The sequence below is a fragment of the Eleginops maclovinus genome, chromosome 22, assembly GCF_036324505.1.
Source record: "Eleginops maclovinus isolate JMC-PN-2008 ecotype Puerto Natales chromosome 22, JC_Emac_rtc_rv5, whole genome shotgun sequence".
Taxonomy (NCBI): Eukaryota; Metazoa; Chordata; class Actinopteri; order Perciformes; family Eleginopidae; genus Eleginops; species Eleginops maclovinus.
The window spans coordinates 14404226-14421773 of NC_086370.1; the positions used below are offsets into that span (position 1 = coordinate 14404226).

At 39.7% G+C, this 17548-nt stretch overlaps 1 protein-coding gene across 4 annotated transcripts in view; it reads left to right on the plus strand.

The window, feature by feature from the left end:
• Window positions 1-458: 458 nt before the first annotated feature.
• Window positions 459-17548, plus strand: part of LOC134858450 (E3 ubiquitin-protein ligase MARCHF8-like) — a 69864-nt gene continuing 52774 nt past the window's right edge. For 2 of the 4 annotated variants that reach the window (XM_063874338.1, XM_063874341.1), the window contains exon 1: window positions 636-902. The gene's annotated coding sequence lies outside the window, so the exon portion shown is untranslated. The other 2 variants (XM_063874339.1, XM_063874340.1) reach the window with 2 other exon arrangements.

The window sequence follows — 17548 nt, forward strand, 5'->3', positions numbered from 1 at the left end:
AATTTGAATCATTTTCTGTTTTTTTTGTTTTTAATGAATATTAGTACTTCACTTTCCTTTTATTAAATGTTGGTCTCTATGACATCTTCAGAGAAATATTGAGTTCATTAGTGGCCAAATGTTCCAGCTAATGCTAATCGTAGTCGGTAGCAGAAAGTTTACATGGTTGATTGATTAATTTGAGCTTTTTGTGTGAGTTAAAAAACAACTGCTGCTGCTGGAGATTTGGGTTGATAAGAGTGTGATACTGAAGTAAAGCACTACATTTAATTTAAAATAGGCTACTTTAATGATGAGCTGAAAGGCCCTAATGGGCGGCCAGTGGGTCAGCAACACCTTTACCGTTCACATTGTCACGAGTACACTGTGCTAGTTAATATAAAACTACTGGTTAGGAGAGCATTCAACATTACTTTATATCCTCCACCACCCTCCTCCTTATCATAGACTACCCTGCGCCCCTCGGTGCGCCCGCCTGCGACTCCTGTCCTTTAAATCCATTATTTCCTTTAGAGCTCTCTCCTCTCTCCATTTTAACGCGGAAGTCGGTGACGCACCACTACACTATCAGCTGCTCAGTGGGGGCATGCAATAAACAAAACATCGTCATTCGGTGCCATACACAGCGGTGAGTGTCTTGTTTTCTCTGTTTGTTGGAATATGGAGCAACATTTGGTCCAATGCAGCTGTTCGCCCGTCCATACTGAGGCTCCTCTGTCTCTGCTGCGCCTCTCGCTTTATTAAATCCGACCGGACGCGGTTGACGGTCTGTCGGTCGGGCGGACGGACTGACGTGCGTCTGGACTGTGCTGGGATCTGAGAATTTGCTTTTTTTTACTGGCAACTGTGAAAGCCAAGAGTCTGTTCCCAGTGACTGTCACCGTAACCTGTTTGTGATAAAGGTATGGAAATTCTGTTTAATGTCAGTGTGTGGTGCGCTCTGCAGCAAATATCTGCAACGCAGTTGTCAGCTCAAACCTTGCTGTTCTTAAATGTATTTATTGCCTCGGAATTGTCCATTTAGCATGTGTTTGTGACTCAAGAGAAGACGTAATGTATCCGAACAGCCTTTGTTAGTCTTCCCCAGGCCTTTGCATCGTTCAGTTTGCCGTGCCATAGATGTGACACGAGTTAATAAAAAATATAAATGATTGCATTCCGACACGATTAAGCATTATTGTAACGAGTATTCAGTATTTGTTCCAAACATTTCTATATTAAATTCTGTAAGCCTGTACAATGGGGTTCACCATGCCATAGCAGTGGGTTTGTCTGTTCTGAGTTTACCACCCTGGATCAATATGTATTGGGATGTTAATGCTTGAATTAACATGGTGGCCCACAGCAGTTTCCTTCACTCACAGATCATTTGCTACTACTGTACACATTTACTGTAGACTTCAGGTCTTTGTCACACTGTCTGTCCGGATGGTACCTCAGCATGACACCAACAAGACAGCAAATCCACACTTCGAATTAAACTCTTAAATGTTGTTTTGCCTGATGAATGTGAGGTAAGTGTACTGCCATCAGTGAATTGTTACAGTGGCTCTCACATTACACTCTGTCTTCTCATTGGCTGCAGGATCAACTTTCCTCATGTTCTTCCACCTTACACTCCCTGCTGTGTGCCATGATGCCTGCAGTATTCTATTAGGGTGTATTGCAGTTGCAGCTTGTAGAAAACCTCTTTTAAGCAAATCATACACACTTGTATAGCTAAAGCTTTCTGTGCTTGCTACAACTATGTGTTTGCCTGCTGTGTGTTTTTTATTTTTTCATTGGGAGGGCAAACCTTTCCCTCAGCTTCATTTCAAGGTAACAAGTGTTGGCGTCATGTCAAATACAGCTTTTGAAAAGACCATTTTATCATGATGCAAGCCTCAAGCCTGTGGTGTTCAGCTACTGTCAGTGTTAGAAGAACAACCAGCTGTGTGTTACATCACTGTAGGCTTTGGTTATGTCTTTGGTAGTGTTGTGTAAAACGGAGTGCTTGTTGTGATAAGAAGCTTCATTGTCCCATCAGTATCTGTCGAGTGTGTGTGCATAAACTTGCAGATAACACAATGCATATTGTCTCTGTTGTGCTACTGTGGAACTGAGTGTTTAAATGATAGCGATGGCTGGTGGCCTTTTTGTAGGCATGCAGATGGTAGTTCTTATCTTGGTTTCATTCTTGAGTTGAACAAAGATATTTCTTGACTTTGAAAAAAAAGAAATTGGGGGAGCTTCTCATCTTCATTTGCAGAAAAAAAAATGCAGAGCCAAATGAAAAATCAGCCTTTTTATTCTTGAGCGACTCCAACTTGTCAAATTTTTCATATCGAGTGCACAGTTATTTAGTTTTTTTTGTTGAATTATGGCATTGATATCACATTTTAGGGATGAAAAAACATCCTGTAAGAACCATATCAAGTGACTTGTGAATGTGGTCTATGCAGTTGTACTTTTTCATAAAAAAAGTAAATTGGGAACACTTCCTTGCCAGGGAGGTGATGTTTTCGCTTCAGTTGGTTTGTCTGTCTGTCTGTCTGTCTGTCAGTAATGAATATTTGTGAAAGGTTGTAGCATGGGCCAAGGAAGAACCCATTCAATTTAGGAGTGGATCAGAATTACGGGCGGATACACAATTTTTTCTCATTTTCGCTAACATTGCGTGATGGGTTCATGGCCTTGCTGGAGGTCTCCTCTTTCTGTGTGCCCTTTTAGTCTGCAGTATACCTTTCCTATGACGGCATCCTATGCCTCTGACTGTCATCTCCTCTCCCTCTGGTTTCCTCTTCCTGGCATGGGTCTTCCTATCATGACCGGCTGACTTGGTGCCCTCTAACAGTGAAGGATTATGTAGGTATCAGGAAGCTTTTTGCCTTGATGAGAAATCTCCCTTATTCCCGAGCTGCCAGAGCTGTCAACGGACTCTAAAGTTGCCTGTTGCCCTGTCAGGACCGACTGCAGGGAGAAATGAGGAAGTAAAACCATGATTATGATTTGAAACTGGAGAAAGAGGGACACTGAGAGTGCAACTGTTAAGCTGCTAACACTGGGAGCCTGCAGTCTTAATGGACTGGGCCATTGTGTGCTTGTAAAGGAACTTGTGCTTTGTGTCTTCAGAGATAGGTTCTGAATAAAGTAATTGGAGGGTGGAAAGAATCCAATCAAAAGTATCTGAAGTCTCCGATAGCTTTCTGCCAATTAACTGCCACCATTGTTTGACACAATTGGCTGTGATGGTGAAATGTGCCGCCCACAGTAATTTACATTTTGGAACAGCTGAAGTGTTTGACAAGCCATTTTGTGATATTCTATAGAGGTTTCAATCAAATTCAATTTAACAATGGCCAATACACATTTGAACTTGCAGAACAGTTTCAGGAAGAAGTTTCTGAAAGAATTTAATTTTTTCAATTCTGGTTCAACTAATCCACATCTTTATTTAGTGTCTTTCTTAAAGCCTGTCCTTAGTAATCACTTACAGCATGTTTCAAAGTGCAAAGAGCTGAAAATGAAATATTTTTAATTGTGTAGTCGAATAATTTTTCCAGAATCACCTAGGATAGGTAAAGCTTATGTTAACGCAATTTCCGTTAGCGATTAATATGTCGGTGCAACTAATTATGGTCAATTATGTCAGAAACCCTTGAGAAAGGCCATCATAGTTTCCCACAGCCAAAGTTGGTGTATACGAACGTGTTGTTTTAACTGAACCATGTGTTCAAGAAGACAAAGAACCGATTGATTTTATGTCATTGTTTCAGCTCCACCTTTTTTTTTTTTAACATATTTTTTTGGGGCCTTCTTGCCTTTAATTGGATAGGACAGTGGAGAGTGACAGGAAAGTGGGAGAGAGAGTCGGGGTGGGATCCGGAAAGGACCACGTGTCGGGAATCGAACCCGGGTCGCCGGCGTACGGTGCAGGTGCCCCAGCCAGTTGCGCCACGGCTGGGGCCCAGCTCCACCTTTTTAATTCATTATTTGATTTAAAAAACATAGTTCAATCTAAAACATACATCTTATCAACAATATAGTCTATACACACACACATACACACACACACACACACACACACACACACACACACACACACACACACACACACCACCCACTTCCTTTATCATTTTTCTTGTGTATTACCGCTGTGTAAGATGTTTTAGTTAACCACACCCCATGTGATTTGCTTTACCCAATCAACAGCAACCTTCTTTAGTCCTAAATATTATTTTCCATTTTTAAGGTCAACCTGTTTTCAAAATGGCACCTGCAGAGGACGTTTTTCTGACTCGCACTGCATGTCTCCGTCAGCTGCCTAACCCCGACTCCCTGCTGTGGGGTTTAATCTGTAACGTAATATTGATTTACATTCTGCAAAGAGACAGGAAATGGATCCAGCCGAAAAGAAAAAACAGTCTTCATACATATCCTGTTCCCTTTTATTGTGTAATTATCCAGGATGGGGGTTTTCGTGGACTCTAGTGACCGTAAGGAAGTTGTGATATTGTCATGTATTACCTCCAGTTAAGCAAGCTGTACTTTTTTTGACTTGATCCCTTGGTGAACGAAATAAAAGTCTATTAACAAAATCACAATAAGGCAGTTGCAATGCTTCCACAGTATGGTGCCATGGTTTCCATTGCCTGGTAGACTCTGTGCTGCTGTCCCATACTGCTTTTGTGATCTGATCCTTCTCAGGTATAATCATATGAACACGTCCCCTGCTAGTGTGTCGTATCAGCGTCTGGCTGTGCTGTAATATAATAGCATAATAAACGTATGATAGTGTGTCATTCCTCTTTGCCTCCTGTGCGTTAACTCAATCCAGACCTGCCCTGCTGCTGTGCCCCACTGTGGCTGGTCTCCGTCTTTAGGGAATAAAGTATTGATCCAATCTAATGGCTTCCTCCTATGGGTGATATCATGCACCCCCCATGAACCAAACCTCCCTGAAGTAATGCTAATGGCAGGAGTTAGAAACATTGCTTATAGAGCAGTGTGTATATTAAAATGTCTTTCAAGTAGCCTCCCTCACTCAGACTTATGTGTGTTATGCGAGTGCAATGAAATGATAATGTGTAGGATGAAGATGGGAAGGGGGGTTGCTCGACAGGGGCTATACATCAGCAGAGCGTAAATGCTGGCTCAGCTGAAAGGACCCTCGGATGGCACTGCTGCAGGTGGTGGGTTATGGTTGATGATGTCATTAGGGTGTACAGCGTCTCCAAGGTTTCTGTCTGCTCGTAGCAACAAATCAAGATGAGGGTGCGGAGAAAGGAGACACAATAGCGCTATTCTGTGTCTTGCTGTAGCCAGACACATCATACGCTGATGCAGTTACAATGACTTAAGTAGATTGCAACATGTTTGTGGTTTTGTGTTTGCATCAAAAACCTACATCTTCAGAATAATCCTGGTTTTCGCTTACCTGCTGCTCTGCTAAACCTGCAGCTGCATTTGAGATTGTCTGTTGTTTTGAGGATGGATTATCAATCACAGAAAAAAAGATGAAGTATAGGCGTACGTTTCATGAACAGCTTTAGTGCATTTTGGCATCAATTCTTCAAGCCTCCAGTAAAATCTTCTAAAAAGTATTTGGTTATCTGATGTTTGGTGACGGTCTTTCCAAACACTTGCACGGGTGTTGAATTGCATGTGTAGGGAATGGTTTGTAGGTTGATATAGACTGCATTAAGGATTATAATTTTGGTGCTCTTTAAACCATTTCCTGACCTCTTTTATATGGAAGACTGCATTAATTATGTTTCTCCTCAAGTTTCTTCAAGTATTTCCTTTAATTCGTCACCTGTCTGGACCTGATTGGAGGACTGACTGCAGGCTTGACACTTTACTACTTATGTGTTGACGGCGTTGCTTAAACAGGACTAACTGATGGCACAGTGATACGACAGTGTGGAAGCAGGTGTGAAGAAAAGAGGCTCTGCGCTTTCATTTATATGGATGCATTGTCAGAGTTTGGCGCTCCATGTGCAATATGAAAACAATACATTTGGATGTGCTGAAGTCTCATTTATTTATTCAGACTGTTTGCATGGCACGAAATCAAGCGATGTTTCATGTTTTGAAAGCTGTGTTCAGGAATCAATCAATAATTCAATTTCCAACATTGCAGTTTTTCATCAGAGCAAAGCTCATTCAAACTCCAGCTCAGTTTTTAGTCTTTTAAACCAACATCTGCATGCTGCTTTCCAAGTCTATCAACATCTCTATATCAGATAATATTTGATTAGATTTCTGTCAGCCATCAATTTTCGTAACTTTAGTCAGAGTAAAAAAATCATTTGATAGCTAATCCATCATAGCACATAAGCCTCCAGAAGTCAATTTTCTTCAAAGCTGCAACTTAATTGGTACACGCACAGTTTTGAAAAGTGCTAATTTCATCTTGTGTGTTGTTGTAGTAGTGATAGCCTGACAAAAGCCACGTCCACATTAACTATCATTACTTTGTTTTCACAAATAAAAATCTAATTCAGATGTGCCCCAGTAAAGATTATACTCTGATTTAGTAAGTTTGTGTTCAGTTGGATTTAGGATTCAGAGACTAAATGCTGTTTTTGAGCAAAGAAACTTTTGCATGCAGAATGATATGCTTAACGACTATCTTCGACCTTTTCCTGTAAATGCATTTCTTTTTTTAGCTTGTGTCTGTGCTGTTGATATTATGCTGTATATTAGGCTTCTCATGAAAGTTTAAATTGTCCTCTACACACTCAGCATAGGCAGCAGTGTTTGGTTGGAACTAACTGGACGAGAAACGGTGTAATTGGCCTGAGCAGCCACTGTGGCTGGCCAGACAATGAATGTAGTTTACATGACATTTTATTTTTTAAAACTGATTGTCATGCAATGTTTGGGAAGTGCCATGGAACCTCTGGAACTCTTTCTAGGTTTGTCCTTTGGAACGTTATCCACCCACCATAATATATATAATTTCCCTAAATCGCTTGTAAACAGAAAGGATATAATCAACTTTTTTCGATGTGAGTTTCAAACCAACGACAAGATCCAACAGCAGAGTCCCTGCTGTCATTTCATGAAGAATATGATATTAGTTCTGTATTACTAATGACACTTTCATTGTTCCCTATTGTGTTCTACTGGTGGTGTTTGGAATTTTTATCTAGGTACACTCATGACTTTAACCTAATAATGCACTAAAGTCAGAGACATTCCCCTGATACAGCTCTACGAAATACTGTACTTCAGAATGCTGCATAAGTCTTCGAAACATCACAATTATTCAATCATTTTCAAGCCTATTGTTTGTGATTTTACTAATTATTTAATTATGTTATTGCTTGTACTGATTAGTTTTGTACAAACAATTTGATGTATTTGGTTTGAATTAGTTTTTCAAGCAACAAATGAGTTTTTCCGACAAATATTTATTCAGTTGAATGAATGCGAGTGGCTCTGTGTGTCCAGCTGTTGAAATTGGTGTGATTATTGGTGTTGTAAGATAAAGAGCATTCAGGGGAACGACTGTAATGACGGGTCTGTCTTTAACCTGGAGCATAATGTGTGCAGTGCAGAGGGAGATTAGCGTCTCTGTCAGGTCTCAGGTTATCACTTTGCTGCTGTAAGTGACATTTTTACGAGTTCACACAGGAACAAGTATTGTGATTATAGCCGTGAAACCACCACCCTTTTTTAGCGTCGTTGCTTGGAAATGTTTTTCGCTGAACTTCTCATACAGCAACCCAAAGTGGCTTTCGAGCACCAAAGCATTTTGTTTGCATGAGCAACTTCGAACTTGTGCACAGCTGGGCGATATTATGATACATCGCCTAAAATATATAATATATTTATTAATATATCACAACTAATATAGGCCGGTTTATAGTTAGACATGTTTTCTCAAGAATTTACAATAAAGTCAGTACTCTTTATTTGGCAAGTAATTAATTTACAAAGGCACTTTTTAACATATGTTTAATATTGACTTTTAATAATTGAAAAACAAGATATAAAATGACTTGTATTAAAAGATTTTGGCCAGAACTCCTAGCCCTACCCATGCCTCATTGATGAGTTTTGTATGAGCTACAGCAGTGCAGGTTACTTTGGAGCCCTGTCGTTCTGATTATCCCCAGAACAAAAATGAGCGGTGCTTTATCAGAGCAACCCTGACATCTTCATCTGTTCCATCACCTTGGAGATGGCTGCTGTGTGGAGAAGTGGGAGGGGGAAGGGTCTGAATCAAGACATGTCCTGATGTGTCAAAGGTTGTGAGATGGATAACCCACTCTTCACATGGGGCCCATGTCTCATCTCCTAAAACATCGATGTCTGATCTCCAGAGACACTCAAAATGTCCCGCAGCACCCATAAATAAATTCAACCCACCCCGTAATTCCTTGTTTTATTTGCAAAGGTTTGAAAATGGTTTGGAAGTTGAGCCAAAACAATCAGCTGATTTAAAGGAGTGAGCGGTCAACAGAATATTAATGGGAAGTTTTTGTTTAGTAATCATTTAATCTGTTCACACATTTCCATTTTACCCCCCCGGCCTCTCAGCCAGTATTTAACTATTGACGCTTCATAGAGAAATGATTAATCAGTTCATCACGAAATGTGCAGATCAGCAGATAAATAAAGGAGCAGTTGCAGCCCTAAATGAAAGTGAACCGCTTTTTGTAGTTCGACATGTTACATTAATTAAAATGTAAAAACAATTTCCCACTTGCTCATGATAATCCACAGACCTTGTTACTTTAAGGGCATATTTTCATTTTATGAGATGGAAAACCAAAGAGTTGACAAGAAATGAAGGGAGAGAAAGGGGGAATATCATAAAACAATTTCCTGCACTGGGCTTGAAGCAGTTCCTGCTATTACTCAGTCAGCTTTAAAAAAGACAAACCTACACCATAAGGACCTCCTGAAACTGCTTTTTAATGAATAAATAGTCCCTATAAAGGTTGAAGATGAAAGCGAGAGAATATGTCTGACCCTTCATGATTAAGACGGATTTTCCTTTAGCAGTTTTAAAATCACATTTTCCTGAATTTACTGTCAATACATGCGGGTGAATTCCTCATTACTCCTCAACTAAGACATTTTCAAGTGTAATCCTCCCTTCAGTCATAGATAAGAATGACTCATCTCATATAACTGCAGGTATCAGGAAATGAAACCCTTTGTCAATACAGAAATGTCCACCTTTGTCAGTAGTTTCCCACTGCTGATTTTTTTTTATTACTGTAATATGTCTCTAAATATCCCGTGAGAATTCAGTTTTGTTTTATATATTTTTAATACTTTAAACATTTGGAGGTTTAAATGGCTTCTTTGGCCCCATTGCAATATTAAATAGAAAATAACACTAAATCCTCTCTTTCTCTGGGTTTAGAATATCCATTTTTAGGATTGATTTAAAATACTTTAAACCAACAATTCAACTGCACAAAAAACAAAACAATTTATGAAACATGATTTGGACGGGACCACAGCTGTACACACAGAGCAGCTCGCCTCCTCCCACTGAATAAATATTTGTCACACAAACTCATTTGAGGCTTGCAAAACGTATTCAAACTTACTGCATTACATAATGTCTACAAAACTAATTTGTACAGGCAGTAACAACATCAATTCATTATTTGAATTACAACAATACATTTTAAATGATCAAATAATTGGCTGTATTTTCAGGCACAGCAGAGGTGGAGTAATTGTTGTTGCTGTAACAGAGGACTGTCTCTGACTTGGGTGTTTAATGAAATCAGTTCAAGGAATGACTGCAATGCTGTCAAAATGCTGGTACACTGAATAAAAGGCATGATTGTACTGTTTGGGAGGGAACCAGAGACCATGATGTTCTGGCTGTTTGTTCGTCAGTGATAAGAACAATGCATATCGGCTTCTGTGCTGTAGTAAAATAAATTACCTTTGCTGTTCAAGTTATTATTGGATCAGAATTAAACTGACCACATACTGTATATCATATCAGGCTAAAACACAAATTGTAGAGGTGCTCAATAGGTCTGCCAGTTTGTAACTGTTTTGATAATGAATCAATCATTTCAGTCCTTTTTATCACATCTTCTAAAATACTGACCTTGGGCTATAGGACATGGTGATGAGCAACAGTTTACTGGTGTTTTTTAGACCAACGTTATATCGATTCAAAACAGAGCCAGTGCACTGTGAGGGATTTATTTAACACCCTGTTGTCACACAACTGTAATCCAGTAGTGTCACAGTTCACCTGCTGTTGAAACTCAGTTTTGGCACTGTCTCATTAAATATACCAGCAGGCATCCTCACAACTTCCCTCTACAAATTCATCGCTACTTGACCCAAAGCAAACAGTCAGATCAACAGAGAAGGGGCTCCAGACCTCAATGCTGCAAATATGTGTCAGAAATGTAAGCCAGGTGCATTCACTGTGCTTACACTTTATTCTCTTGTGCCACAGACTTGTTATCAGGGCTTCTGCAGATGTGAATTTACCAACACCCAGTGTTCATCGACATCCAGAGTTTGCACCTGCTCACTCACTGTTACTAAATCTGGATATCAGCTTTGGCTAAATTCCCAAAATGTAAATTAGAATCTGTGCCCGTGGGTGTGACTTTGCAACTACTTATTTGTATTTGCCTGCTTCATAGGCAGATAAATCTCCTCTTAACTAGAGGCTAATTGGGATTTAGCATGCAGAAAATAACATCTTTTAAAAATTAGGTTAAAATATTCAAGTGTGACTGCAAAAATAAAATCTATGGCTTCCTCTTAGCTGCAGTCTACTTCCCCTTTACAGTATCGCATGTAGCAGCACGATTAGAAAAGCTGTGTGTGTTTTGCGAAGTGTATCTATGTAAATGTGTAACAATCTTAGTTCCTGTATTTGTGATGTGTTTGCACTCATCCTTCTTGTATCCTCTGTTTACCTTGTTTCTGTCTAGCAACTTTCCATCACACACACACACACACACACACACACACACACACACACACACACACACACACACACACACACACACACACACACACACACACACACACACACACACACTCCTGTCAAATCTCTTATCAAGTTCTCTTTAAGTCATCACTTGATATGGCGCATTTAGGTCTTGTTTTTTGCTTTGTCATGGCATCTTGTGAGGTTATCAGAGAAGGACTACATTTCTTCGGGAAAGAAAAAGGACGCTTTTCTTTCCAAGACGAATGGCAGACAGATTGTACATTACTTTTCCCATTTGATTTACAACAAGCCTGATTTAAAAATATACCTGATTTAAGCATCAAATGTTTAAGGTTCAGTTTTAAAATGTATATCAAAAGTAAACAAAGGTTTGATTAACCAAAGCCTACTTCAGGTCTGTTATCCTCCCTTCTGAATGAGAAGGTATATTCACTGCAGTTTTTGTTCACAACAATAAACAATAACTAAAGTTATAGTTTGGCCTTTGGATAAGGTACTTAGGGACTTACGGTTAATTAACTTCAGGCTGCAGCTGTTTCAATCTGCTGCTGGCCATGTTTTTCATTTCAAAAAGTGCAACAGTCATTGCAGATTCAATGCATGGCCTCTTTGAATAACTTGTACATTTAATATTTGTTAAAACAAAGAACGTTGAGAGATAAAATAAAGCTGGCAACTGAAATTGTGCTGCAGTTTTCTTTTGGTTTATTAGTTGTTTCAATGCCACTTTTAATTGCTACAATCATAGACTTTCACCTTCTGGCCTTCTTGTCGAGAGTAAGATGGTATGGTGTGCTGCTTAGCCTAGCTTAGCATAAAGACTGGAAACAGGCTGTCTCGGTCCGTCCAAAATTAACAATAGCTAATAACCGGCACCTAAAGTCCATTAATCCAAACACTTTATCTGGTTTGCGAACACTGTACTTCAAACAACAAGTTGTAGGTTTTTAATGTGAAATAGCTTTAAATGTGAAGTAGTGTCTGAGCTGCAACTCCAGGTATTAATTGTGGTGTTATTCATGTAGGACTGGGCAGGAGCCACAAAAAGTCTTTGTAAGAAACTGTTTAAAGTGTTTAAAAGAGAACAAAAGAATCACCTAATTGTGTGGCTCAAGTAGGAGAATTGAAGTTAAAAACCTTCATGATGCTATTCAAGTTTGTCTTGTGGTCATTCTGAAACAGAAACCTGGCGACTGAAAACATTCTTCTGCTTCATTGCTTGGTGGGTAGCCTGTGGTGAGTGAAGGGTTCAACGCATTACAATGATTTCTTCATGCGTCTGGAATTTCAGTGATCAGAGTTTCTTCCCATCACTACAATCTGGGGAATTGACCAAGGATTCATTAAAAGAATTGTGATTAAATTAATCATTTACTGAACTTTGAATGGCCTACTTCTGTGTTTCGGTGCAGAGTAATGTGGTAGCGGTACTGAAACTGAAGCATTTACTGTAAATTAACGCATCCTCCTTCCTTATTCGCATTTACAGGAGAGGAAGTTCTACATTGTGCTTTTTATTGTGTACTTGCATCTGTGTCAACTCTTTGGGATCTTTTGCTCTTGACACATCCTTCACACCTCCTTGGCAGCTTGGAAAGAGAGTACAAGATCATTTTGGTGAATGATGGTAAAATCCCAAGGGAAGGTGAGTGTAAAAAGCATCAGCTCTGCATTTTCTCCCGTCCAAAAAGTCTGTTCATGCCAGATGTCTGTTCAGAGATCATTTCAACACACAATTAATCACATGCAAACTGGAACTCATTGGCATATATCTAATTGAACAGCTAACGGAGGAATGCAGTGGACTGAAATATTGCTTTTTATTAACGCTGGATATAGGGTGAATAGGTATTAAGGAGGAGATGTAACAGTAATATTCAGATGACACTGGTGCTGATAAATGATGCAGCTACATTTCAAATGAAAAACAACATGATATTATTATTATTATCATAATCTATTCCCTGTTTGTTATAAAAATGTTAAGTATCATCGCCAATCTTGAAGCTCAGTGCAGCCAAGGTCTGTGTGTTTATGATACGATATCAGTGACGGTTAAATGATCTACCAGTTCAAGTTTGACAGTTAATTTGTTTCACAATTTATCAAAACTACGTGACAAATGTGATGTTTCTGTTTGTGTGGGAGTGCACTGCAGCAGGCTTTATCAGAGGAGTCTATCAGGGCTGACGCTCTGTTAATCTGTGTGGAGGAGTGTGTGTGTAAATTCTGGAAGGGCATTAAAGTCCAATCACTGCTGCCAACACGGCTATAAGATCGGTGCCGTGTTGAAGTTCAGGCCCCTTTCTTTCCCCTGGCTCCTACTTCTCAGCAGGGGCATCCATCCAATTTACTGACACATATGTGGCATTTTCTCGTTTTAGGGAGTCGTACTTCTCGTAAAAAAAAGATTCTGTGAAAATTGACACATCCATTGGGGCAACAGCAATCAAAAAAAGAAATGGCACTTTTAAGTGTTTTACTTTACGTTGCCCAATGAGCACTGAACACCCTTCTGTGGATGTATAAAGTACGAGGACTGTCTCAATAAGGGGCCCGACAACTGTGTCATTTCAGTTTCTATGAAGGTGAACTCATTACTTTTTTTTCACAGTTTCCAAATAAAAAAAAAGTGTTGGCACAAAAATGACAGATTCAGAGTCGTATCACGTATCTTTCCTTTTGTAATGGGGCTCACTAAAAATATGAAATATAACTGCAATATCTCTATAACCAACATTTGTTAGACCCTTAATCCAGTGTTTCTTATGTTCGTGAGATTTTTGCAATGTTTTAAAAATATCAATCAAGGATAATAACTAAAATAATCATATAGGCTTCTATAAAAAGTTCAGCAAAAGAATGAGCATGTAAGTTTAATATACATCAATTTGTGTTCAACAGTGCTATTTCCAATGCAACCTTTAACTTGTTCAGTTACATTTCACACTGATCAGGGGGTACTAGCCAAACAAAACAAAAACATATTTCAAAGGAGTTTCTTTATTGAAAAAACTTGAGCACCACTTTAGTAATCCATGGGAATTTGTTCTTTAGATATCTTTCCAAACAACCAATCCTCTGGGAAGGCGCTCCTTTAGATATAGACTGTAGCTGTAGTACAGTAATGTTAGGATTGATTGATACACAGCTGTGTTTTTCTGCCTGGTTGCACATCAGAGGTGGAGGATGGGCTCTGTCAGCCATACCTCAAGTCTGATCTGACAGCAGGGACACGAAGGGCCTCTCGTAGAGCTGAATAACAGCAGAGCTCAGCTGAGCAGAACGTGCAGGAGACAGCACTTTGATTTACCTGGCCCAGGAGCAGAGGAGGGAAGGGCTGGAGAGCAGGGCTGAATTGTGTTTACTTAGAATAAATGGACCATAGAGAGGATAGTGGGAGATACAGTTATATTTTGATTGGTTTGCCTCTCTGTGATCTGGACTGGCAGATGTTAATGATGTAACCTCGTAATGATGGTTCACTACGGCTTGGCACTGATATGATCCTTGACTTTAATAGGACAAGTGGAAAAGTGGATTCCAGTCACATGATTTGAGACACAAATGTTATGACTTTTGCCAAATCCAAAATAGTAACTTGACTTGGACTTAACCCTTCCAACAAAAATATTTGATCTCTTCCCGCAAAGCCTAAGACAAAAAAAGTATGTTACTTTGAAAATGTGCCAAAATAATTAAATATTTCCCATTTTATTTACATGTAAGTAAACATTTAATTCCTTAAATTGACTTTTGAATTGTGAAGTCAAACGTTAAAACATTTTGGGCCAGTTGAGATTCAGGTGTGTTATGGTAGCAGCATTCAATATCGCTAAAAGTGTATTAAAGTTAACAGCCAGCAATGAAGCTCACTTCAAAAGCACCCTCACTCTTGGTTTAACAGTTTCTTCGAACCTATCAGAGGTGCGTCCGTTTATCAAAAGCTGTCGGCCCCTTAGTGACTCTAACTGACCCCTGGAGCTGCTGCCATGGCAACAGGTCAGTGTCAAATTAGAGCCTCAGGAGGTCTGTGATTGGTTGAAGTGCTGCTGGATTTGTAGCTATTAATATTGCTCTAGCGAACTCTGACTGGCAGCAATCCTGGAGGACACACACGCACACACACACACATACACACACACACACACACACACACACACACACACACACACACACACACACACACACACACACACACACACACACACACACACACACACACACACATCAGTGATCTCACATCCAAGGGACCTTCTGAGAGCATCGTTGACAGATTTAGTTTAGCTTTTTTAATCCTAAAAATATTCACTCTTTTGCTCTGAACTGAATGTTTCTATGTGTATGGAGAGTAATCCTGATGGTCTATCCAGCACGTCTCTCATCCCATTAGTGAGTCCCCTTCATCAAAGACCTCAGGCTTGAAACACAATGCCAATTAAAAGTGGAGAGGAGGTTTTACAGCAGTTGTTATTCTTCGGATGTACATTATGACCTCTGTGGTGCAGCCACAGTCTGTGTTGTGGCCAAGGTGATAGATGTTGTTTCATCGGACAAAAAACATTTGAGCTGCAGCACTGAAAATGTAGTGAAGGATTTATTCAGTTTATTCCTCTTGTTTAGTTCACATCATAGCTCGGGAAAGGACACAACAATGCCCGCTTTGTGATTAATGCAAACACTTGTGATTGAAAAACAGCAGGAGCCGTAATGATGTGATGATGCCCTCAGGCAGGGTAACTTTGTCCCTCCAAACTCTCATTTACTGTCACTCATTAGTCTGCCATACACACCTACACACAATGTGACTCTGTGTGCCCTCTGCCCATCAAAGTGACCACTATTCTGCATCCATAGCTCACTCAGTCCCAGTGAGATTACATAATGGCTGATGATGAAGATAGAATTACCAAAAGGATTAAATGAGTACACTGCTTTGCATTCCAGACACAAAATCGACTTTGCTTTTAGTCAAAGCAAATAGCGACGGGAGGGAGAATTCAAAGCGTGCGGCCAAAAGAGAATTGAATTAGTTCAGACTGGATGTAAACAGGTTGTCCTTCTTTCTTTTGGACTCCCAGGAACACAGTATCACAGTCTTGAGGGCATCACTGTCTTTTCATTTTGAATAATCGTCCCCTTGGTCAAAGGTCAAGGTTACTTTCTAAACAAGTTTTGAGCCTGTGTTCAAAAATGAATTCATCATATTCCTATGACAACGTTTGACACACATCAATACTAGGATGAAATGATTGAAAGATTATATTTTATAAAAAGGTCAACTTCACTGTGACATCATAATGTTTGGCTCAAACACTTTTCTGGTCATTATTCAACGCCATAACTCAGGAACACGGGAGGTTGTGGCTATATTTCACATTTGGTCATAAACTGAATGAAGAGACACTGGCCTTGTGTTCCCACCTGGAAACTATTGATTGTATGGATCTCTTCTGCTGCAGGGTTGAAGATTTGTGTGAAGTGGACGTGTATTCAATATGTAGCATCTTTGCAGCAGCTTCGTTATTTGAAGCGTTGTCGGTGATGTGCTGTCATTATGTCGGAGTTTAGCTTGATTGGGAAACTATATAAACACTTTCAAGGAATTTGACTTTTGCAACCATACAACGGAACAAGCAATACAAAGATAAACAAAGACAAATGGCTCTGGTTATCCAGGAGGGCTGTATTCCCCTGCAGCCATAGTAGCATCATAACATGATTAACAACAAGTCATCTTTTCACCTGCGTCTTAAGAGCAGAGCCCAATCATCCTTACCTCTAGTGAAGGGCAGGCTCCCTCCTGCATTAGCTCGGTAAAACCTGCACTGTAGTGTTACATATATATCATTTATTTCATATGTGAGATTTCCCTTTTGTGTTTCTCAACAAAAAACCATGCTTTGAGTTTTAACTGGCATGGAAATCAGAATTTCAAGACAGAAATGTCATTCTAGAGCGAGTTCTCCTATTTTGAATGTTACCTTTTTCCACAACATAGAGGTTAGAGTTTACATACCTACCTTATGTACTCAATAAGATTAGCTGCAGCATCACGGTTGATGTAGAGATGTGTGACAAATAAAAGACAAACACGAACCTCCAGAACATTTTAAGTGCTCCTTGGCAGAGGTAGTTTTCTAGTCACTTCATATTCAGTTTTCTTAGTCTGTAAGGATAAATAGTATCAGTGTCAGGGACGTGTTATTACTTACGCCAACGAGGTTCTGTTTTTTGTCGGGATCATGGTAAAACTACTGGCAAAATGATCATGAAGCTAGTTTGGAGGGTGTTGCATAGGTTAAGGAAAAACCCACTACGTCCTGGAGCCAATCCTAAACGTGAGGTTGATGTATGCGAAATTTCCTGGTTTTGGAAATGGCCTTGGCTGAGTTCTGCGCTCTATGAGTTTCCTTCTTGAAGTTTAGTTTGATGGAGAATTCTATTTAATGAGACCTGAGTTGCTTTCTTGTTGGTCTTTACTAAAACATGAGCCCCCACTCTCTTTGGCACTGAGCATGGACTGGCAGCTGTTGCTCAAGCAGCTCATATGACCACCGGCTGTGTGTGTTTGTGAGATCATATGAGCATAATCACCTCTACATC